Genomic DNA, 25,382 nt, shown 5'->3' with positions numbered 1-25,382 from the left:
CCGACTCGTCCTCGGCCCGGTCTGCTAGTTCGCGGGCGTAGTGGTCGGCGAGGGCGTTGCCTTCCACTGTCGAGTGTGCCGGAACCCACACGAGCTCTACGTCTCGTCCCGGTGGGCTGCGCTTTGCGAGAATTGCCATGGCCGCGTGGGAGACGATCCCCTTGCGGTAGTTGCCGTAAGCCGTCTTGGAATCAGTGACGATCGTATGCACGTCTCCGTGCGTGAGGGCGAGAGCGATGGCCATCCCGCCGGACTTTCGCCGTCCCATCGAGGCCCTTCCAGCAGATTGGAATGGACCTTCAGGGCCCGTTCCCTACGTCGCGATCCAAGAACAAGTGGATTGTCGTAGCAACAGACTACATGACGCGCTACGCAGAGACCGCCGCTCTTCCGAGGGGGACTGCACAAGAAGTCTCCAGGTTTTTCATAAACCAACTTGTGCTACGACATGGGGCCCCTGAATTCCTAATCACGGACCGCGGAACGGCCTTCACTGCGGTGTCATGCAAGTAATCTTACGCTACAGCAACACGGATCACGAAGAACAACAGCGTACCACCCCCAAACGAACGGACTAACGGAACGCTTGAACAAGACAATCGCGGACATGCTGTCTCTGTACGTCGTCGTTGAACATATGACTTTGGACGAAGTCCTACCCTATGTCACGTTTGCGCACAACATTGCTATCCAGGAAACCACGCAGATGACACCGTTCGAGCTTGTCTACAGAATGCTTCCCCACGTGGAAGACGACGACCTCAACGCCGACGTCCAAGGATACCTTCAGCGTGCAGAGGAGGCCCGCCAGCTCGCTCGACTTTGAACAATGGACCAGCAGCTGGTGGATGCGAGACGCTACAACCTTCGACGCCGAGACGCCGAGTACGCCAGGGGATCGTGCGTGGGTTTGGACTCCCATCCGACGACGTGGACTCAGTGAGAAGCTGCTACGACGGTACTTCGGACCCTACCGGATTCTGTAACGTGTTGGCAACCTCACCTACGAGGTGATCGCCGATGGTGATTCCGGAACATCACGACGACGCACGCGGCCCGAAGTCGTCCACGTGGTTCGCTTAAAACCTTTCTACGCACGATGACGGACTTTTATTTTTTTATATGTTCTGACTTTCGCTTATGTTAGCATCGGGTCGATGCACTCTTAGAGGGGGGGTAATGCCGCGAACCATGCATTTGGTTTGTTTATTTGCGTTTGTCTGAGGCAGTCCGGCAGAGTACACGAGCGGTGCTAAATGTATTTGCTCTGCCTTTTTAGGGACCGTTCCGAGGGAAATTCTCGTCGCCTGCCGCCTGTGCTCGGACCGTGCCTGCCGCTTCCACCATGATTTTGTCGCCCGTAAAGTCAACGGAACACCTCGCCTGGCTGCTACGTTGGGCGACTATCAACCGGCGTTATCGGCGGGGAAGAAACGGACCACGTGCAGCGATGCCAAGCGCCAGCGCTTAAAAGCCAGCGTTTCCTGGGCCACGCTTGCAGTCCGGCGCAGTACACGAGCGGTGATACATGTATGCGCTCTGCCGTTTTAGGTGAGACTTTTTTCTTGAGTTAACCTTTGAGCGGCTCAATTCTCCGCCGGACTGCAACATTGCTCACGCGTTTACATTCAAAATGTCTCTTGGTGATTGTTTGTCCTGCTTGAAAGCTGTTACTCCTGAGAGCCATTACCTAAAATGTTGTGAATGCGGCAACTGTTACCACATTGGAAAATGCTCAGGAATTACAAAGACTACGCTTAAGAGCATGACACCGGATGGGGTTCTTGAATGGTTGTGCTCTACTTGCGTTAGTAGCAAATCTCGACTAAACCGCAAGCACGATGACGGGGACAGCCAGGCAGGCGCTTCTGAGCCTTCACTGCATGATGTAATGTCGAAACTGGATCCAGTGCTTCGTCGTTTAGATGTCTTGGAGAATAAACACGAAGAACAAGTAGTAATGCACGACGCCACTGACCGCAAAATTGACAAGCAGACTGAAACTATTGAGGGTATGCAAAAAACGCTCGAGTTTCTTTCTTCGAAGTACGACAACTTGCTAATAACCGTTGAATCGCAAAAGGAGGAGATTAAAGACCTAAAGGGAAAAAAACAACTCGCTTAGAGGCCGAATTGCTGGCCAAAGATGAACAAGTGAGCGACCTGGAAATTGAAGTGGATAGATTAGAGCACTACTCGAGAGAAAAGGAACTTGGAGATTCATGGCATTGCTTATGCTGAAGGGGAAGACTTGCGTGCAGTCCTGAGTTCTGTTACCAGTAAACTAAAACTCAGAGCCGCAAACCACGAGGACGTAGAAGTTGTACATAGGATCAAGGCAAAAGCAGGCATGATCCCCCCTATACTTCTACGCTTTTCCCGGCAAGAAATGAAAGAGGAGTGGTTAAAGAAACGGACTACTCTGAAAGAAGAGAGCATTTACCTCAATGAAAACATGACACTCCGCATTAAAAAACTACCGTGGGAGACCAAGAAAGTCGCAAAAGACAAGGAATACGAATTTGTCTAGCAACGCAACGGAAGGGTGTTCGTTAAGAAGCATGAAGGAGCCATACTTGTGGAAATTAGGAAAGTATCGGAACTAAACCAAATAGCATAAAGTGTCCGCAAGCTTGCAATCACTCAAACACTGGATAGAAAAAAACCAAGAGTGGGAATCCGCGAGATCAAAAAATGTAATTCTCGAGCTATTACACGTAAATGTCAGGAGCCTACACAAACATTGGCATTACTTACAATTTGTTCTGACGTCAGCTTTGCCATCTTTACACATCCTTATTTTGACTGAGACTAGCATCTCAGAGATTGACAATTCAAAGTTCTTTCTCGATGGGTTCTAGTCATTTTCGCTATGTAGGGAACACAGAAAAGGAGGTGGCGTGACGGTGTTTGTTCGCAGTGGGTCGTTATGTGACAGACTGTCTCTTACTTTTGATGAGGCTGAAGCGGTAGCCTTAACTGCTGACAGTCCACATGGTGAATTCTTAGTTTGTGCGGTGTACAGGCCACCAAATAAAAATATTGCACTCTTTTTAGACGAGCTTTTGGCATTTTTAAACAAGTACAGCAATAAGCAGATAATCTTAGCTGGAGACTTTAACATTGACATTACTGATACATCGAAAAGTGGAGTCAATGACTACTTAACGCTGTTAGCAGGATATGGGTTTGAGAATAAAATCCAAGATTTTACACGAGAGGAAATCTTAAGTGATCGGTTGACGCAGACATGTATTGACCATATCAGTACCAGAACGGCGAAACTCGATGGATTTGGTTGGGTCGTTCAGGAAATAGTGGCAGACCACTATTTTACTGTATTAGTAATTTCAGGAGATAACCGATTGCCACCCGTAGAGCCAGAGCTAAAAAAATTAGTGTTACGTGACAAAGAAGTTGACCGACAAATTAAATCTTTTAACTGGGATGCACTCTTAGAAAGTAATCATTTGGTGGCTTAAGATCTAATGGCAAAAAAATTTGAGGACATTTACAACAATCAAAAAAGAAAATAAAGCTTCGGCGCAGAAATGTAGCCAGCCCTTGGATAGATAAGGAGATAATGGAACTAAGCTATAAAAAGGCGTCTTGTTTAAACACTGCCGAAAAAACCCCGACAACACTCTTCTGAAAGACGAATTTAAACAGCTGATACTGACTAGAAAAAAAAGGTACTATCTAAATCAGTTTTCAGCCTGTCGAAATAATGTAAAAAACAACTTGGGGCATAGTTAATAACACTTTGGGAAGGGCTCCAACGGGGAACATTGACTCCACACTAAACGAAACATTTCCAAAAGTTTCAGATCCAGAATTACCCGAAAATTTTAATGACCATTTCGCGGTAAGTGTGAAAAAGCTTCACAATCAGTATAGCTCGCAAGTATCCCATACCCACAGTTCTGCTCAAAATGTACATTCAGCTTTCATGCCCACTACTAGTGAAGTTGAGCTTCAGGATGTAATTAAAACGATGCGCATAACGAAATCGCCAGGAATCGACATGATCAGAAGAAGAGATATTATTCATAATTTTGAAAAACTAAAAAAGTTACTACTCTTCATTATCAACGAAATCTTTTTACTGATAAAATACCGGATCCGATGAAAGTAAGCATGGTGAGGCCCCTGCACAAAAAAGGAACCAAGAAGGATTAGTGTAATTACCGGCCAATTGCAATACTTTCATGTATAACATGCATAATTGAAAAAATTGTGTATAAGAACATGAATTCTTTCTGTACAAAATATAACTTACTAAATCCTGCCCAGTTCGGTTTCCGCAGTGGAATAAGCACGATTACACTATTAGAAGACTTTAACGCCTTTATTTGCCATGAACTGGATAATAATAATGTTGTTCTTTCGTTGTTCGTTGATTTACAAAAGGCATTCGATACCGTTGACCATCAATGATTATTGCACAAATTGTACGATATTGGATTCAGAGGACCATATTTGTCGTTCTTTAAAAATTATTTTTGAATCCGGTGCAATGCGTAAAAGTAGGTGCTTCTTTAAGTAAAAACGGGGCAGTGAATTTTGGTATTCCACAGGGTTCTGTGCTAGAGCCTCTTTTGTTTATTATTTATGTTAACGACCTTGCCAATGTACCACTAAAATTCAAAACTTTATATGTACGCTGACGACACGGTCTTAGCCTTTCCGAGTAACTCGTATGATGAAGCTTCAAGAATTTTTCAGACTGATATATGCCATTTGCTCGATTGGTTTGTTTCTAATCGCATTTTCATTAACAAAGCAAAAACGACCCTACTTTGCTTTCATAGCCCACATAAGCGGCTCACAATATCTAGGCCTATTTATCTACACGATAGCGGCTGCCGTCAGTACTTCTGCCCAACTGTGCCACGATCAAGTACTGTTAAGTACTTAGGTTTAACATTCGATGAGACACTAGCTTGGGACAAGCACATTCAAGAAGTGGCGAAGCGCTTGCGTGTAGTGTGCAGTTACCTTTATTCCCTACAATTTACATCACATAGTTTAATAAAAAAAATGGTGTACAAATCATTGGGAGAATCAATAGTACGTTACGGGCTAACTATCTATGGTCATGCCTCACCATACCGGCTAAACATATTAAACCGTTTAATAAAACGAATATCTCGCACCATTTTATATGGAACACTCCTTCAAGGAGAGGACAAAGATTTAACAATGCATCAACCAAAAATGATGTCAGTTGACACAGTTTGCCTTTGATGCACTTTGCAAACATTATTTTTCAAATACCTTTAAAGTAGACAACAAAAAACAAAGACCTTTGCGCCGTATTGAGACGTGTGTAATTCCTCGCGTTTATACCAATTACAAGAAAAGGACACGATCCTACTATGTACCTTCTCGTTTTAATAAACTTGAAGTAGATGCTGCCCTTCATAGTTTTAAAAAAATCAAATTGCTCTTGCACTTATGGCTAACCGAAACTTCTTGATTATTTAGCTATACACCCGCACACTTGGCATGGTCATGCTCGTATTGTATGTTTCATAATAAGTTGTGTATTTGTGAAGAACATATACATTGTATATGTTCTTCCGTTACATTGTGTTAGTTCAAATTTCTTTTGTTTTGTCTGTGTTGTCGAACAGTAATTGTTGTCCGGCCAGAGGAAATTCCCTCTTCTTATTTACCTTTGTATATTTTGTAAAGGGCATAGGCATGTGCCCCGTGCACGAAGTTGGGCTGCCCAGCCCGCTCACAAGCATCATTGCTTAAGTGGGCTGGAATGTATAAAGTGTACTTTTCCTGTAATAAAGATTATTATTATTATTATTATTATTATTATTATTATTATTATTATTATTACAGAAGAAGCTGACGCCTAGCTCCGACTCTTTGCGCTCCCCACAAAACCGGCTTCGCAAGGAATGCGGCTACGCCGGCAATGTTTCTTCCGTAGCGGTATTCAAAACTATAGTTTAACTCATGCTTTCAGCTAGTCTATGCGATTTTAAGTCTATTATTATGATAAAAAGTTACGAACACGCAAAATCTGGTGCGGACACGCATCAGACGTCAACCGAGCGCAAAGAAACACCAGGGAGAGCGAGCTTGAGTGAAGCGCACACCACCTAGACTTTTTAAGGCCTATTCACGGCTCCGTGACGTCACCGTACTACGACGGCCCTGGAGGTTCGGTTTTCGCGTGCGCACGTCTTTCCGCCGCAGTTCCGCGTGTATCTGGAGGATTTTGGGACTGAGAAATGGCCCCTAACTTTTTTTTCAGTCGGTCGGCCACAATAAACAGTTCACTCCCTCACAGAATCCGGGTTCGGTTGCACAGCCTAAATGAATGTTTTTTTTGTTTCCTTGCAGGTAGAACCAGTGACATTTTGGCAGATTATTACTGATTTTATAGCAATGCGCGGATTTACGAAGATACGCCCGTAATACTTTTTTAAGAAGCAACGCATGCCATTTTCATAAGTACTGTTTTATTTTAGGAAAAACACCAGCCAGCAGAAATCAAAACTGTTAAAGCAATAAATAATAGAATGAAATAAGCGAAGGCTGTCAGAAATTGCTCTACACACACAAGAAAAGCTGCAGAATACGGAAATACAACGTGAAAATCAGTTTCATAACTCTGACATGGAGAAAAAAGAACAACAAGTCACAAGCAAACAGAGCAGTAACTTTTTCAAGGTCTTTAATTTTCGCTCTTTTTCTTTTGTAGCCTTTTCAACAACCAATGGATTATTTTTCCTTTTACACAGGTTATTGAAAAGCGTGTTGGCTGCTGAACTTGGGACATCATGCATTACCAACTGTGCACTGTGCCCATTCTCACACACATCAAAGTCCACACTTTCATTTATCACATCATGCGTGAGTGCCAAGAGAGACTCCTTTTGACTTTGTAGTGCATGAAATTGTGCCGCATGCTGTTGGCTCCTCAGTTTGCCAAGAACTATTTCCCCAGTAACCACGGCATTTACTACGGCAGGTTGCGGAAACTTCAGGCCACCACGTGTCATGAACTTGATAAATTTTCCGCGTTCAACTTCAATGCCGTCACCCTGCATTAAACTTTCTTTGCAAGCCATGCATGAAAGCTTTTTGAACGTGGCATGGGCACAGTAGCGAGCAACGTATGTGATTGCAGGGAGATTTGCCTCTTCTTGTCATAGTCAGTATCTGTTACTTCAATGTCCAAATCATCAAGTGCAGCATGATTCACTGCCACCACGTCTTCTACAGCCTCAATTTCTGGGAGCTCCAGAATATTCTGCAGACGAAGCTTCCGCTGAGACTCATACGAGAACCGGAGAGTTGGCGGTATTTGCCGAACCTCTCTTCAAAGAGTCCGTCTGGAACTTTCCTAAGATCACGTTTTCGAACTCCAGTTCATCCAGGCAATACTTAGCAACCTTTGCTAAGGTGTCTGTTGCGAGAGGGAGGGCACTATGAGTCTCTCTCGTATGTACGCCTGTGTCAAATATTAAAGACTGCCACAGATCTAGCCACTCCACTATATCCACAGAAACTGTACCTGTGGACTGGTCACTGATGTAATCGGTGACTGCAGCTCATCACGAAGTCTAATGCCCTTGTTGCATGTCTTTACATTGACAATGCTCCAACACTTCGTTATAAGTTCCAAGAACTCTGCCGTACCAGCCACATGCTCGAGCATAAGCGCAGGCCCACACGCTCGAAGAGCTGTTGCCGCAGACAAGTTGAAAATCTTTAGCGCGCGCTTGACATGCTGTCCTTCATGATTTCATTGGTTGAGAGATTTTGTCGTAAGCGTAGACGCAGATTTGATCTGCTGACCCTGTTTTTTCGAGTGTAGCTCTCGAAGCGTACTAAATGACGCGGTAAGTACAGGTGGCTGTACACAGGGTCCTGTAGGGCTAGTAAAACGCATGCATGCTCGAGAGTTTCGCTTATTGAGGAAGTTATTCTTCACACACTTCATTAATTACACAGGATCAAGCAGGAAAAAAAGAGGACGTTCAGAGTCGGTGGGGTGTGGATACACACTCTAGAGTTTGCAAGATGCCCCGAAAGTGACATTTTTTTGCGGTTGTTGGAGTTATTGTCAGCTATGACAGCAATGACACGCAACCTAACATTCTCTACCCAACATGCTACGAAGAACAGTGTGAAGCTCCTGAGCATCGATGCGCTCTACTGGAAGTATGTGCACAACGTTCTTCTGACTTGAAAGCAGGCTTTGCATCATAAAAACATTCGCTGTTTTTGCTGCATTAGGGCTATTACTAGCGGCACCAACAATTGTTCCTCCCTAATAATCAAAATAAGGCTGCAGGTTACTTTCATCCATAATGAGAACAACAATTATTTCATGCTCCTTCATTGCAGTGAGAAGCTTGTTTGCATACGAAAGAAAAGAAGCGCTTTGCTGCTCTGCTGCTGGGCTTACATTGTACGAGTTACACACACGACGAATGGTAGACTGATGGGGCAGCCTAACATTACGAAAACTGCGCCGGAACCTGTAAGCATGTGGTGAGACTGTAAATAAAATACTCGAAAACACCAGCAACTCTGAAGATTAGCGAGATGACCTGCTATGCCTGACGAGAAGACAAACTTGCTCTTACAAAAAACGAACTACGTTGAGTCGTTCAACATCTGCCAGTTCACAGTTTGAGGCATCTTCAAGCACAGAAAGTGCCAATTTGAGGAAGCCCTCAATTTTTGTTCCTGCTTAGATGAAACTTTCCCAAGTAAGGACTATACAGAGTCCAGCAGGCGTGTGAATTAACGAATGTCGCTAACTTTGTGAGTAACGGCATCTATGCCATCAATCGTAGGAAGCTGCACATCTTGGCAATGAACTTTCACCGTCAGGTCCTTTAAAACCGTCACTGACAGCAAAACACGAGGGGCGTCATCAAGAGCATGATTCAGAAAAAGAACGTAGGCAGGCCGAGAAATAACGCTCCAAAAGTTTGAAAACTTCATTTGAGGAAGGCAGCCCAGTAGACCCTGTAAAGTGTCAATCATGCTTTTTTCCTCCTAATCACCATGTCTACGAAGCGAGAAGGCGATGGCGTCTCGTAAAGAAGCTCCTTCAAGGCGGATCCTTTTTTCAGCGGGGGCCTCTCGGCATGTAGTGGCAGGCGTAGAAAGGTACGCAGGACAATTTCGGGAACACACTGGGAATGGCATCGGAGCTGAGACGAGCGGTCTTCAATTTTGCCTCGACGACTTTGCCCGTTTCCGAGTTCGGAGACCTGTAAAAACAAACGTAAATAATTTGGGCATAATTAGCACGGTTAATTCCAAGAGCGAAACAGCACATTCGTAACTTAGAACTATCGTAGTTCAATGTGTCACCACACAAACGTCTCGCAATAAATATGAGACGTTTTAGACTTACCACTGAGCGCATTCCGTGCTCAAAGTTTGCACGCGGAATGGCTTTAAATCATCGCAACCTTCTGTCGGCATCAGCTGGGAAAGTGAAGACTCGCCCATTCCTTTCTCCATCATAACTCCCGCGACAGCCGGGAACACAACAGTGCCCTGGCATTTTCACAAATTACTCAGAAACGGTCCCGAACACGCATATCACTTTCACAGACTTTTCCCGGTAGTTACGTCCAAGTAATCACAGCGAGCAATGAAGCTTCAGCAAATGGCAAAGAACGACGGAAAAGAGCACGTAAAATGCACGTGCTAGTGTCTCAAACAAGGCATGACATACGAAAAAAACACGAACACGACAACGATGTCTACAGCAATGGCGATGTCCTTTTCGAAATGCCTTCTTTCAAAAAATTACAAAAAACTACTAAATACAGTTTTTAAAAATTGCAGCGTAAAAAATGCAATAAACTATTTTTCATTACTTCAAAGGTTTTTTCTCTTTTCATAATAGTAATTTTTTTTATTTTTGTCTACGAAAGCAACGCTCACAGTACTCAGCATGAAGGGCGGCCGCAGCCGCTGCCGTCAGGTGGGGCTGGTGGAGTGCTGCCGCGCCCGTTGCTTCCGCCGTCGTAGTGCGGTGACGTCACGCGCCCGAGGAAAAGTCGTGGAGAGGCGTTCAGTCTAGGTTGTCTTGGTGAAGCAGACGACAAATTCGAGAATCCCTAGCCGACGTAACGGAGGCGTGTTTCGCAGCGCCGCCCGTGGTCGCGCTTACCGGGCGTTGGCGTATGGCTGAGCGTAAAGCAGAGCGTACGCATAGAGTTTTATCCCAATATATACTACAGGAAAATCTAGCGCTGCATTCACGGGCCGCCGTGGGCGGTGCCATTGCAGCTAGCGACGTTCCTTGCCTCCTTGGCTTGGTTAGCCACACGGGTTCTTTTCGTTTTGAAGTCAAAATCAATAAAAACGGGTATAATTTTCTTTTTGTTCATCTTGCATGAAGCTTCTAAATAGTATCTGACAAATACATCTTTCTGGAGCTCTAATTTATAATGATAAAACAAATTCGATTATTCTTCAGCAGTACTATTGTTGCAATTTTGCAGCCAAAGGCAACTTTTCAGCCTGTTCGTGAGCCATGCCAAGGACAAGTGGAACGTGCCTGCCCGGCACATGACGGAACTCTTGCAGAAGCGCGGCTCCCCTAGACAGTGGCGCCAGATTTCCGTCTAGTGTATATTAGTATGAAACTCTATGATCGTACGCTCGTCGCGACGCGCCCATGGATAGTTTTAGTACAGCGTTTTTCGAAGCGTGCGCTACCGCTTGAGGCCCCACCTGTTGAACCCAATGCGAAGTACCCAAATTTGACCTTTTTTACGTGGTTAACCATGAAAAGGTGCAGCTGGGCGGCGTTTTTTTTTTTCAATGCATTAACGCTAGTTTCCAATGTAAAAATCTTGCAAGTATGCTAAAAAAAGACCCTCTTACCTTGATTCAGTATTGGGGAAAAATACGATACACCCGTCGCGATTGTTTTGCTCAACCGCGCAACGACAATGTTTTGAAGCAACTCGCAGTTCTCGGGATACTCACTGTATTCAGCTCTGAAATATGGCAGGGCCATGCGACAAAAACAACTGAGCATGGCATGCGGCGCTAATGCGACAGAAAAATGAAACAGCGGGTAGGCTGGCACAGCTGTTTAGTGATACACATCACCCGGGTGTAGCAACTCAACAACATATACGAAGCATCTCCATTACTCACTTCCTCTTATTTGTGGAGTCCAAATACAAATCCTTCACGTTTCACACGGGTAGGGAAAAATTCTCGGCACGCACCCGAGGCGCGACGCCGGCGCTGGCGAAATTCTTGCATGCACGAAATGGAGGCCGCCGATCCGCACCAACATTGCGCGCATTCCACCACAGCTACACGCACACAAACACCGCAACCCACTTCGGGAACTATCCGGGTCGTCATTCGTCGTTCATTTCTGGCCTGTATGCCTGTTGGAACTAAAACGTTGTCGCCTACCGAGAAACACACGTGACAGTCCGCGTTTTCAGTCGGGGAACCGGATCTCTCGCCTCCTGCCACCGACATCGCCACGGAAGCAGCCATTTTGGAAGCAAGCTTCCTTCCCGCAGGTCCGCAGCACCCCGCAAGCACCCCGGAACATACGCTCCCAGCAGTTGCGTGCGTAGCACCCCATCGTCGGGGCGTTTACGTAGCGTACTGTGTATACGCAGTCGCGACCCGCTTCGCCGGGGCGTACGGTCGTCCGGAGCGCGCGCCAAACTAAATCTGTTTGGCGGGCGCCAAACTAAAACCAAAACTCCCAGGAATGGGCACGTGGCGGCTCTTGAAGACCGACACTCTTCCACGTCGTGCAGTGCTGCACCATATTCACCCCCACCACTTCCCTCCCCCAACTGCCCTTCGTGCGGTGCTCTAGCCAACATGCCGCACTCCATGAGGGCATATCCTAATGATCCCGTCCACTCCATAGCGTGGGACGAGCAGTGGGAGGGGGCGCTGGGTAGCTCGGATCCTGGATCCAAATCTTCCTGGTGAACCGAGCCACCGCTGTCGCCGTCAGGCTCATGCCACCGGCCACCTCGCCCTCGTAACTGCATCGTACAATAAAGTTTCTCTCTCTCTCTCTCTCTCTCTCTCTCTCTCTCTCTCTCTCTCTCTCTCTCTCTCTCTCGCTCGCTCGCTCGCTCGCTCTCTATTTTTCAAGGCCGCGACTCACGGGCTGTGATGGCCGAGACGATACGTGGGCTGCCGGCGAGGTAGGACTGGGCCGACCTCGTGCGTGCGACATCGCGCGAGCAAGAGAGCAATGAAGTGCACGCGCCGCGCGTATAAGGCGCGGGGGAAAAGAGGCGGCACGGGAAAGCGCGCTCGTTTAAAGGCCACGCTCGCCGGAAGAGGAAAGGGGTATCTACTGGACTAAAGTGTGAAGACGGGCTAGTTGGTTCACACTGAAGGCAAAAAACAGCGCAAAGAAACGGCACGGAAGACGATAAAGAGACAAACACCAGTTGTCAGACAGCACCCGCGCTGGTCTCTTTCTCGTCTTCCGGGCGATTTCTTTGCGCTGTTTTTTGCCTTAAGTATCTACGGGGTCCTCACAGTTGTCAGGATAGTGTTGACAGGGAATGCAATGCCATTCGTGGCGAAGCTTCGAAGGGATTCCTGGGTGCCTGTGCGGACTGTAATGTGGTCGGTCCGATGCTGGTGAAGTAGAATGGCTTCTGCGATAGCTTGAGTCTCTGCAGCTGTGGGCGAGGAAACGTGGCATCACGCGGCAAAACGTCGTTAGAGATGTACAGGGTTGAGAAATTGGACATCAGAAAGGAAAATTTCTACGATAATTCTCAAGGCAGTGCTTGACTTTTTGAGGCTAGAGCAGGTTGCTTGCGAACTATGAGCTTTGTGGGGAAGTATTCAAAAAATCGTGGGGTACGCGTGGTCTGCGGGAAAGAAACAGAACCTTTGCGGCAGATAGGGTTATGTAGTGGTGTCTGTTGTCGTGTGGGATCAGGCGGGGTTAGCCTGGCTGAATATGCCGGCCATTGCTCCGCCCAAGCTCCTCCTAATTAGCCAATGGTAGTGCCCTTTCACTACGAGTTCACCAGTTCCGTGTCCTGAAGGAAGCTTAGGAGAAGGCGCGACAAGTAGAATGTGAGGGTATCTATCCAAATATACATGAGGGAAATATTGGACTTCCAGAAGCCCTGTAGGATTTAAGGGTAGCATAGAGGAAGATAACTCCAAGGCTATCGAGGCGACGAAAAGGAGATTAAAATGCTAGTGGACGAAAAGCGGAGAGGGGAACATTCCCTAGGACAGTATATCACCTTTAACAGGAAAAAAAAGTATTTTGCGCCTAATAAGTTTTTTTGTGCCTGCCCTAAGTAGCGCTAGTATTAAACCGAGAGTATAAAACATAGGTATATTAGTCCTTTTTGGTAAGGTGACACGTCGTCACCCCGCTACAAAGGGGAAACCAATAGCAATCGTCAATCATCATCACCAGCCGTACGGAAGCTGGTCGGGGGCCAAATGATGCCGTCGTCCTTACATGTTCCACAAAGCGGGCGTCCCTGTAGTAAATGTCATGGGTTGGTTCCCGTAGGTGTTGAGCGCGAGATGCTCTACGTTTTTGATCTGTGGCTGAACTCGTGTGTTTTGGTATGGGTAGCTCTGTGATTTTTGGATAAACTGAGGCCGTTGCCTCAAGAGTGCAGGAGGAGAAGAGCGTGGTAGATGGGCGAGGCTATAGAGAGATAAAAGTCAGTTACGTGGCAGGGGCGGACGAGGACTATCGTCTGTCGCTGACATTTGCAGGGAAGCCAAAAAAGATAATCAAACAATTTTCTTTTATAGGAGGATTGTTTTCCACTCCTCCCGGAAGATTTCTAGGGTGAGAGAGAGACGCAGAGGGAAATAGGTTTAATGGGCAGGGGAGGTCAGCCAGGGTAGGCGCCCAACTTGCTACACCAAATGAGGGTGAAGGTGCGATGAAAATATATAAAAATAACTATCAATTACACATGAATGCTCAAACGCACAGATCCACACGAAAAACACACTCATATAAAGGCGATATAGACATTTTTCTGGGAGTTCATACAGTGCTCCAGAGGAAATTTCTAGTGTCATGTTTGATGCTTCACATCGCCTCGTATATTCTTGGGGCTCTGCAGCGATGACGATGAAGAGCGCCATCACCCCAGAGTAGAAGAAGAGGAGGAGGAATAGGAAGAGAAGGAAGGAGCAGCAGGAAGCGGCGCCCTGTGAGATCTCAACGGTCTGGTACGTGATCCGACTGCTTTTTTACGAAGTGATTCCGACTCAGTTGCTTGACAGCTAGGCTTAGGATAGATAGGAAGGCGCGCCTACCCGCCCTGCAGCCTCCGCTGCTAGTGCATGTTTCGACACGCGCCTACCGGCCTTTAGCCTCCGCTGCTAGTCCATGTTTCGACAATGTGGTCACGCTCTTTGCAAAAAGAAATCACTGAGTCATGGGCCGAGTCGGTGAAGTTACCGCTGTATCGCGCACTCATCAAATGGACGTAATACCGCGTCCTAAGCTCGTGGACCTTGAAATTTAACGCGTGTAACCTTGCAATGTGAGAGCGCGTAGATAGCCAAAGTAGGTCATGTACGTAACCTTCGCCGTTGGGAGCGAGGCTCTCCAGAGAACCAGATGTGCCGAATAGAGTACCGCCTAAGGTTAGGAACCTGTTTGATGACAATATTACTAGAAAATCTGCAGAACATCACAGAACGTTCCACTAATCCATGCCATTAATACGCCGTTTGCCTAATTTATTAATCTTTTATAGCCATGAGTAGCCAGATACGTTGCGTTTTTTTATTGTTTGTAATTTTTACTTTGTTTCTTTTAGACAATTATATCAATTTTCAGCGTTATAGCGAATAAATTGCCTCTGCTCCACAAAATATTTTTCCGCAGGCACAAGGCATAATGCAGGATTCGCCCGTCTTGGCGGCTTTTTGTATTCCAGTTCTCGTTATTTTCCAGGTTTTTACTTAGTTCTCTTTTTTCGGAAGACATGTATTAGATGGATACTTTTTATTTTGTTAAGTTCTTGTATTTCTTATTTTTTATTTTTGTGCGGGCAGTTACTCGAGTTGCTGATTTTCGCTATTTTTTTATTCGTATGTCCATCGTTTTCTTATGTGCTTTTACAGTGTGGTCTTCGTTTTTTGAAGGAGATGTGTACGATGGATATTTTCGATTTCGTCAGTTGATTACTGTAAGCTTTATTTTTTTGTTTTTGTTCCGCCGCGTATGTATTTTGGTGCAAATGCAGGGCGTTACACGGTTGGCTAAGTTTCGCTATTTTCTATTCCTGTGTCTATCGTTTTTTTTTTTCTCCTTTTAGTCTCATTTTTCCGAAGGATTTCATTTGGAGGATTCATTTGGGTAAATTTGTTGTTTATATTTGTGTATTTTTAATTTATTAAAATTGCGTTCTATCAGTCGTCCCAATTTACGCTATTATATAACACGTTACACGCGTTACTTCCGCCAATATTACACATTTTTGGAAATGCAGGTTATTACACTGTTGAGTCATTTTCGGTTTTCATCGTATTTCCATGGTTCTTTTCTAGTCTTCCTTACTTTACTCTTCGTTTTCTGAGTAGATGTGTAAGGTGAATATCTTTTTGTCAGGTCATGGCTGCAAAATTTCGATGTTTTCGAATTTTCGTACTTTTTGGTTTATCAACGCTATTATAACAAGGAAAGGGGTTACTTGCGTCGATTGTGCGTTTTTGTGAAAACCCGAAGTGTCACACGCTGGGATGATTTTCGTTATTTTTGTTGTTCGTGTTTCCAATGTTGTTGTCCTGGCTTTCTGAGCTTAGCCTTTCTTTTTGGGGAATATTAGAATGTGTAAATATTATTTTGGCAATCAGTTTTGGAAAAGTATTTTTTATTTTTTCCTCTTTTTGGTTGCTCCAGCAATTAGCTGCATTTACGCTATTATAACTATTGAATGTGTTACTTCCGCCAAATATGATTTCGTTTGGGAATACAAGGTGTTACATGGTCGGCTCATTTTCGCAATGTTTTTATTCGTGTATTCTACGTCCTTCTACGGGCTTTCTGATTTAACATTTCTTTTTTTTTTGTAGGAGATGTATTAGATACCCATTTTTGATTCGTAAGTTTATGTTTGGAATTTTGTCTTCATTTGTGTGTTTTGCCGTTTTAGGTGCGCTGTACCTTAGGACCGCACAATGTCCGTCCGCATCCGTGCGCATAGCATTTACAATCGCAAGACATCACACAGGCACCGGTAGGATTCGAGCCTATGTCTGGTAGACCAGACAGAGTTAGTGCCAGTCGTCTTACGCATTGGGCTACGACCGTGAATTAGTACCCGAGAGTCAAACGGCTTACTCCCTCGCCCCTAACGGTGCGGAGGAGTATTTTAGGACCTCCCAATGTCCGTCCGCGTCCATCCGTGCGCACACCACTTTCAAGCGAAAATCAAGAGAAATTCGATTGGAGCCGTGAGTTGCAGTTTCAGTTAGGGAATAATCAAGGTGCAACTCACGGCTCAAATAGAATGACGGTCGGGGCGCAAATCGGATGTCACTCGGGGCGTAACTTGGATGTCATTTCGAGTCCCCGTACTCCGCACCCTCGCCATCATCCACGGAGTGGAGATGCTGCCATTTTTTCTAGAAGTGTGTTCGATGTATTAACCGTACGCACGTTACAATAAGAAATAATTCCGCTAGTTTTGATAATTATGCATCCTTGTGCAGTGGCACAACTAGATAGGAAGGCGCACATGGCAAATATATTTTCGCACCCATATGATGATAATGATTGCGATTATTATTATTATTATTATATTGTTATTATTATTATTATTATTATTATTATTTCCTTATTTCCTTAGTTATTTTCCTTATGTGTGCGTTGTTTTCATAGAGTTTGTTCTCATTTGTTCGTATATGATATGGTGATGCGGGCGTAATCGTTGTATGTGCTATGACACACTTGTGTAGTCAACTCTTCATACATATTTTTAAGTGGCCCGGGTAGGTTACAGTAACAAATGTTTCTATAACTTATCACTTTCTGTGAATAGGTACAAATATTTTCCGTACTTTGTTTCATACATTTTTGTGTAATTGATGCTTGATCCTATTTCTGTGCTCATGCATGGTACGATGTGTTTTTGCAATGTGCCATAATTAACAGTCTCTGTTGGTCGTGTAAGGTAGTTTGGATACAACTTTTAATTTTATTCTCTGTACTATTTCCAGTTTTTTATTGTTCTTCACTCACCCACCTTTTTTACTGGCTGCTTATGTGTCAGCCGCTGATGTATTTCAATGCGGCTTTTTTTTTACCTCTCAGTGCGCCAGCACGAAGGCTTCGGCTGTTCCTGGGCACTTTATTAAAGGTTTATTTATTTATTTATTTATTTATTTATTTATTTATTTATTTATTTATTTATTTATTTATTTATTTATTTATTTATTTATTGATTGATTGATTGATTGATTGATTGATTGATTGATTGATTGATTGATTGATTGATTGATTGATTGATTGATTGATTGATTGATTATTAATGCATCGTACCATACCCGAGATGTCCGCAAGGTTAGAAAAACCGCAGTGTTTAAAGTTACGTCCGATGGACCCAAACATTGAAAATTAAATTTACAACTGACGAAACTTTCAGTCAGTGTGTTGTGTTATGTCCTACGTAACCCAAAATTGAAAATTAAAATTATGTGCGACAGACCTTTATGCCTGTGCTTTGATTTACCTCTAGCGTAACAGTAAATGAAATTCAAGTTACGTCTGACGTATGCCACAGTAACAATTCAAGTCCGAAATGAAAAAAAAAACCGACGTTCGACGTATTGTAAGCATCGAAGAACGCTTACAACTGTCGGCAGTAAATACCGTGAGGTATAAGTAATCTACGCAACATTATTGCAAGGGTCCGTGGTACGATACGTGACGCCAAATTGGCAAACAACACGAATGTTGCTTATATACGGCCGAACCGGCGCGGAATTGGTAAATAATAGTTTAAACGCTTACGTCGGTTCGTCCGGTCACCGTAGATAGGGTGAGATTTTAGGACTAGTTTTTCATGCAATAATGAGAAAAAAAAATTGCCCTTTGGTCAGAGTGGTTTGGAGCGTGTTACTTGCACCCATACCATGAGGTGATATGGGTTAGAGTTCCACCTGGGTCATTGGAGTTCTCTTTTAAATTAAAGTATTAAAATTTTTATACGAACGCACGTACACGTCTCTTCATATCCAACATACCGAAGGAAAGGAGAAGTCGGGAATTAATAAATAGAACATTTTCTCGAGGGCGGCGGAGTTCCAGTTCATAGCGCCCGCAGCTCGTGTTGAGAACAAAATTTACGTGCGCCAAAAGTATTTTGACAAATGCAATTTATAATTGGTGAGAGTTAGAGAACGGAATGCCTCGATACTCTCTTAATCTTCCCAGATACAAGAAATCTCAAGAATTTTGATTATTATAGCTGACTGACTAAAGAAAAATGTATTTCATGAAATCTTCAACTAGTATGGGCAGACGGGGTGGTTTTTACGCCATATTTAATTGTGGAGAATACAGTCACTTTATATGCAGATGCCAGTAAGATGATAGCCATTGAAGTATTGAAATGTTGCCTTGAAGGAAATGGTTCGCACGCATTTTTTGTCCGGTAGTTAAGAACATCCCAAGCTTTATTCTTTGCGTTCTTAAAGTTTCATACTAAAATACGTATATTAGTACGAAACTATGTTTGCGTATACGCTCTGCGGAAAATACATAGGTGCGCACGCGGTAGATGGTAAAGCAAAAGGTAAACTTTATATTAAAGTGCGGAGTTATGTGGTGAACTTTTCATTTGTGTCTCTACTTGTCGTCGAACCTGATGCGCATTTTTCGAGGAAGCTGCTACAGGGCTGTCTGCCCCGGCTTGTCCTAACACGCTGCGACGGGGGATGAAGAAAAGTCGGGAGCACTGCCGCCTGTAACTGTTGTACGGAACGGCGTTCCTGGAACTAGTTCCTTTTGGGAATAATGGAGAAAAGCTACCGTTCCGTTAAGGGTCGGTGGGACAGTAAGGGTAACTCGTTAGGCTTACGAAGCAACAGCGAGGAAACAACGGCGTTCCTTCTGTAAACGTGCAATAGCTATAGGATTTGGCTGCTTTCGACGCCCAATCTTTGGGGAACTAAAGCTAGTACAAAAAGGGCCCATCTCCCCGCGAGGGGGACTCCAGTAGATGCGTCGCATAGGGGGTGGGTGTATTGGGTTAACGTTTAGTGTTTGGGGAGTTGGTGGTAGTGAATGCGTTGTATCAGCAGCTTCTTGACGTAGTTTGAATGAGTCAAGGATATAAGGCCCGTTCGTAGCCTTTCATTCTGTGTCGGTTTTGTGGCGCAGTGGGAAGAGCACCATGTACCTCGCGTTCCGCCCACAGGTAGAGAATGCGTTGTATCAGCAGCTTCTTGACGTAGTTTGAATGAGTCAAGGATATACGACGCGTTCGTAGCCTTCCATTCTGTGTCGGCTTTGTGGCGCAGTGGGTAGAGCACCATGTACCTTGCGTTCCGCCCGCAGGGTCGTGGGATCGAAACCAGGCGCCGGTAAGTATTATTTTTTATATAGTGTAGGGGGAGGGGTGTGGACCTGTTGTTGAGAGCGAGGAGGGTAGCGTGATGCGGGAGAGGAGGAGTGGGGGAGAGGGCGCACCTGGAACGGCTGTTGCGGACGCCGAGGCACGCCAACGCCGGGTGACATCGTGAGTTAAAGAAATGCTCTGCATTTAAAAGCCGTAGATCGCTGCTGTGTTTCTCTTCCTATGGGCTGCCAAATTTTCCCGCGCTTCCGCGGAAAGCACTTCCTCGAATGTCAAAGGCAGAAGAATAACCCCGCCGCGGGCCGCACCTGTCGGCAGGCTGCACCTGGTGCGCAAAGCCTTGTCGCAACGGCGGGTGCAGACGCGAACAAGACACGTGCCTTGGTGCTCCTTTGAATCTCGCCATAAAAATATATGCGAAAAGGAATGCTGGATTGCGGATGGGACAGACTGCGGTGAGTTCGGGACTGCCTGCAGTCTTGGCAATCGAAAGTTAGCTACCTAGAAGATGACCTGGGCAGAAACAGTTAAAAAAGGTCGCTATTGCACAATCAAAACAAGTATGGCGTGTTTTATGAAATCAAATCAAATCAATATGAAAGTTTCGGATCTTCTTCCACTGTCATTATTGACTTGAGCACGCGTCCGCGCGCAACGCTTTATGGCCAAGGTGCGGTGAGAAAGTATTGGACAGGTACGTACTACCACTTCGTCGACGTGTTCATCTGCGCGTCTCGGATTTACAATCCGCGCAGCGCACTTAGCACACGGAATTCAAGTTAGGCGCATGCACGTACGCAGCGCATAATATACAGTTACGATTGGCGACCTCGTGAGGCGCAAAAAACTACGACTGCTTGACATGTCGCTTGACTGTAGTGCGTTTTTTTTCGTGAGTTCTCTGTTATATTTTTTATGTCTAGGCCATAGAACAGGGAGCTGGGTATGCTTTAAGGTTGCCCCGTGACGGTCCTTCCTGTAGTTTCCTTCCCCTACGACGGCATGCTGGCCTGCCGCATAGGAAGTTGCAGTTAGACATGTCTGGGGTATGGCTGGTGCTCCCTGAAAAAAAATGTGTGGGAGCGTTTATTGTTGCTCTTTTTATCGCCAGATAATCTGCTTCCGGCGGTGTTTATATTCGTATAGTACGCGTAGTTCGATGCGAGTTTTAAATTGCTCCCTTTATTTCGCCTCAAGATTATCCGGCACTATATTTTAATTAAGAAAAACCAAATGTAACGTTAATGTAGCTACAAGATTCAATGCTGGAAATGTACCTGGAACGCGTTCCTTTCGCAATGAATTTGCAACCAGTACTCCTTTCAAAATTTGGAAGGAACGAGGAAAGAGCAGTCTTTCCTGTTTGAGAGGAACGTGTACGACACTGCCGCCCCACTCTTTTTGTCGGGCGCCGACAGCCAGGTGCGGCGTCCTCTGCTCCTTTGTGATATTCCGGGTCGCATGCGTAGTGTTCCGAATTGCCGATGTGTTCGTTTTAATTTCTGCTTTGCACTCTACGTTTTTACTGGGAAATACGTCGGACGCAGCCTCAATATCATTTACAGGCTAGGCAGGTCGTAACTGAAAGCATTCCGTTGAAGGTCCGTCGAATGTGACTTTAATTTATCATTTTGGGTTCAGTCAGACGCAACTGTACACACTGGCTAAAAGTTCCCTAGAAAATAACGTTTGTGTTCAATTTCGGGTTCCCTCGAAGGTAACTCTAGACACTGCATAGAAAAACAAAGTTAAAGAAGAAAGGGAGCTTGCTGTTCAGGTTTTGTGGCCTCGCATGATACGAATAAGGCGACGCTCATAAATTATGTACAAACATGCAGAAGAAAAGGAACAAGTACGCATTTAAACAGTTATCGTTTTTCGCTCCCTTACCGTTAAACATATTGCTCAGAATATTTATAGCATACTTCAAATCTACATACTATGCCCACATGTTGTTGCTAATGCTAATGATGTTAATGCCATCATTGATGCTGATGTCATCAATGATGATGCTGTGCCATCAATGCTAATGATGCTTTCAAAAACTTGTTCCCTCAATCACTGTTGTCTCCTGGTAGCATATCATTGCCTCTTGTGACGCCAGTGCTGATGTTCATCGTGAACAATTTGTCAGGAAACGCATACTTTGAGTTTTGAAACGCTTTTTTAAAATCACTTTGTTATTAATACCAGAGATGTGAAAGTACTATACAGTAGGGCACTCCGTAAAAACTAGAGCAGCACTTGCTTTCGATAAAAAAAACTGTTCTCTAATGTCATCAAAGATAGTTTTTACAGTTTCTTCTCTTTTCACACTCAGCAGAGCGACATTAGAAAGTCTGTCGTGGGCCCTTGTGGCCCTCAAATAGGAAAGTATTATTTTAGCTTGCTGAGGGACTTTTCACAGCCAGCGATGGAAAGGCCTATGGCCAACTTTATCTGAATCGGGACGCGAATGTTGGGAAATACGCTGTAATTCCCGTACTGTATGATAACTTTCAGTTCTTCAAGTCTTGAAATTCTCCGGTCAACACGCCGTGAAAACAGCAGTGGGCAATCTAAAGTCTCTTCATAGAGGTCCTGCGAGCTACCGTCGAAAAAATAACACTCGCCAAAGGTGTAGCAATTTCTTTTTAGTTTGTTGTCGTCGTCACCGTGGCACAGCTTATGTCCAGGAGAAAGCCAAACTTGGAATCGGTGTCCTGTAGGCGAGTAAACCTCTCGTAGATTTCAGAATGAAAACGGTCGGGTGTGGGTTTCATGACCCTTTGTATTTTTTGCGTAGCCGTTCACGCGTCTCCTCTCTACTTTTCACCACCCATCTTTTTTTTCGTCTCGAACGCCCTTCAACATTGACATCCCACGACTCACAGAGAACAAGTCCTTCATCGGCTCACTCACTCACTAGCGTCTCCCTTTCGTCATGAAACTGTTCTCTAAAAGCGTTCATGTCTAAATAAGCCTCGTAAAAGTTCATTATTGAGTTTTGCATCCTTTAGACAATATATTCGAACCAATATCTTGCTCCAAAACCCAACCAAAATAAAAAAATCATATCTTAACATCCGCTGGTGCAATAGCTATAGTGTGTGATCACTTCTCGTTTCACTCGTTGCTTTGTCGTTATTTTTCATAACTTGTAAAACTTCAAGTATGTCTTCAAGGTACCTACTGACCAGCTATACCGCTTTGTTCCTTGCCCTCCGTCTCCTACTCTTACTTTACAACAATAGGCACCGCCACCCGCCGCGGTGGCTCAGTGGCCAAGGCGGTGTGCTGCTGAGCCCAAGGACACGGGTTCTATTTTTAGCCATGGTGGCCGCTTTTCTGATGGAGGCGAAAAGCAAAAACGCTCGTGTGTACGACATTTCGGCGCACGTTAAAGATCCCCAGGTGGTCAAAATTAATCCGGAGCCGTCCACTACGGCGCGCCTCATCGCCTGCGTTGCGTCGGCGCGTTAAACCCTATAATCAATCAATAGGCACCGCCACTTATAGATACCGGGATCTCTACAATTCCCTGCACGTTGTTAACTTCACATTGTAAGAATACCTGCAAAGAGTAAATCGAAATAGAAGGGTGCAAATTTTAAGCACGCCACCCCCCCCCCCCCTCTCGCTACTGCTGGAATACAAACAAGAACACATGCACGCAGCACGCACGCAAGCACACATGATATCTTCCCGTGTTGCTTGAACCGCGGCATTGTAACACAGGGATAGCTCTGCGGAAGGCGAGGATGAAGAGAGGGGTACACTCCCGAGCCGCTTTGCCGGGGATGCGAGGGGCGCCGGCGCCTCGTGCGTGTCCCCTCTCTTCGTCCTCGTCTGCGTCCTCGTCTTTCCTTGTGTTACAATGCCGTACCAAAACTAGAACTCTCCGCAACCGTGACTAGTGCAGCTGCACCGCCCTGCTACTGAAAGATAGCCCCGCTGCTATTTTGCTCCCTCGGGCACGAGTTGCATGGGCAGACTCGGCTCGGCGCCCCCTCCCAAGTGGCGCCCGGGGCAGTTGCACCCACCTGCCCCACCTTAGTTACGCCACTGTCCTTGTGGATATGCAGTGCATTTCACGGTACTGTCTTCGGTGCAGGGTACTCGGCAAAGAAGGGTTCGCGTTAAAAATTTACACTTTTTCGTCTAGTGCGAATACCAGACAGGCAAAGCTGCATTGGTACAGACGGGAACTGCGTAATATTTACAACTTCATTGTCAACTAGAAAATTTGATGAAACTCGGCGTAATGCCATAGTCGTCTTCGGTGGTAAGTTTCACCTGAAATGTTTTGAGTTAGCTGCGAAAAAGCAAGAGGCCCAGCCGTTGTATTTAATCATACTCCTTCCGTCGACAGTTTTGTGTTAACTGTGCAGGGGAATTCTTTATCGTGTTCAACTTCCCTGCGAACGAATTGTGCGAAGTAAATGAAGGTCGGCGTAGTCATAGAGGTGCCTTTGTAGGCAGTTGCAGTTTATTTTTCCAGCATACCTACATTGGACTGGAAGCTACAGAGGATTTATTTTAGGCGAATAGAACGACGAACGCTCGCGTGGCCGGACAAAAACATAGTTTTGCTGCAAAAGAATTATACAGAAATTCAGAGAATTATCTTCTATTACACAGCATTCTTTTGCCGCTTGTCTTGAGTTTTAGTTTTTACAGCCAAAGTTTTTTTGTTTTTCTATATCCTGTCAGACAAATTATCTCCATTTACGCTATTATAACGATTCGAAGTCAAAAATTCGCAAAATATGCTTTAAAATGCAGGGTGTTATACGGATTGCCCTTTTCCGCAATTGCTTAATATTTTGCTTAATTTTCAGTTTTTCAGAATATCGTTCCGCCAATTATCTCCATTTACACTGTATAACGACTGCATTTTGAACTTCCGAGAATTCCGCTATACTGTGGAAATGCAGGCCTTTGCACAACTAGCCTTTTTTTGTATTCGTTTTTTATATTTTTCTTATATTTTATTGTTACAAAACTTCTTTGTATCAATTATCTAAATTACACTAATACAAAAATTATAGGTGGAATGTCCGCAGAATATACATTATTGTTCAAGTGCAGGACATTATAGGGTTCGCCCTTTTCCGTATTTTTTCATAGATTTATTGTTTATTATTTTTTCAAAATTTCATTCGACCTAGTTATTTCCATTTACGCTATTCTAACGACTACAGTGGGAACTTTCTTTAATCTGCGTAATTGAGAAACGCAGTGTGTTACACGGTTCGCCATTTTCCGGAATTATTTTACATTTTTCTGATTTTTTAGTTTTTCAAAATTTCGTCAACCAATTATCTCCATTTACGCTATTACAACGATTACGGGTGGAACTATCACGTAATCTGCGTTTCAGTCAAAATGCCAAGCGTTATATGTTTTGACATTTGGCGTATTTTGTTTTCTATTTTCAGGTTTTTCAAAATTTCGTTTGACCAATTGTGTCCATTCGCGTTAATACAACGATTACACGTGGAACTATGCGATATCTGCGATAATGTGGAAATGCCATGCGTTATACGTTTTGGCATATTTCGTATTTTTTTATGTTTCTTTGTTTTAGTTTTTTAAAATATCGTTTGACGAATTATCTAAATTTACGGTATTATAATTATTAGAAATGGAAATTTCGCGAAATCTGCATCATAATAAAAATGCAAGGCGTTATACGTTTTGACATTTTCCGTAATTTTTTATATTTTTCTTTTTTTTTTAGTTTTTCAAAATTTAGTTCCTACAATTATCTGCATTTAAGCTATTATAGGGACCGGGCAGCTGGACGGGTGGCGC

General features: G+C 44.6%; 1 pseudogene; it reads right to left on the bottom strand.

Annotated features, from left to right (window-relative positions):
- Nucleotides 1-6,626: 6,626 nt before the first annotated feature.
- LOC144168038 (uncharacterized) lies at nucleotides 6,627-9,553 on the bottom strand (annotated as a pseudogene).
- Between the last annotated feature and the right edge of the window lie 15,829 nt (nucleotides 9,554-25,382).

Source organism: Haemaphysalis longicornis, unplaced genomic scaffold (genome assembly GCF_048455015.1).
Source record: "Haemaphysalis longicornis isolate Haplotype H1 unplaced genomic scaffold, Haemaphysalis longicornis Haplotype H1 scaffold_2, whole genome shotgun sequence".
Classification (NCBI taxonomy): Eukaryota; Metazoa; Arthropoda; class Arachnida; order Ixodida; family Ixodidae; genus Haemaphysalis; species Haemaphysalis longicornis.
The sequence above is the reverse complement of the archived record's forward strand: the minus strand, read 5'-3'. Positions and strand labels throughout refer to the sequence as shown.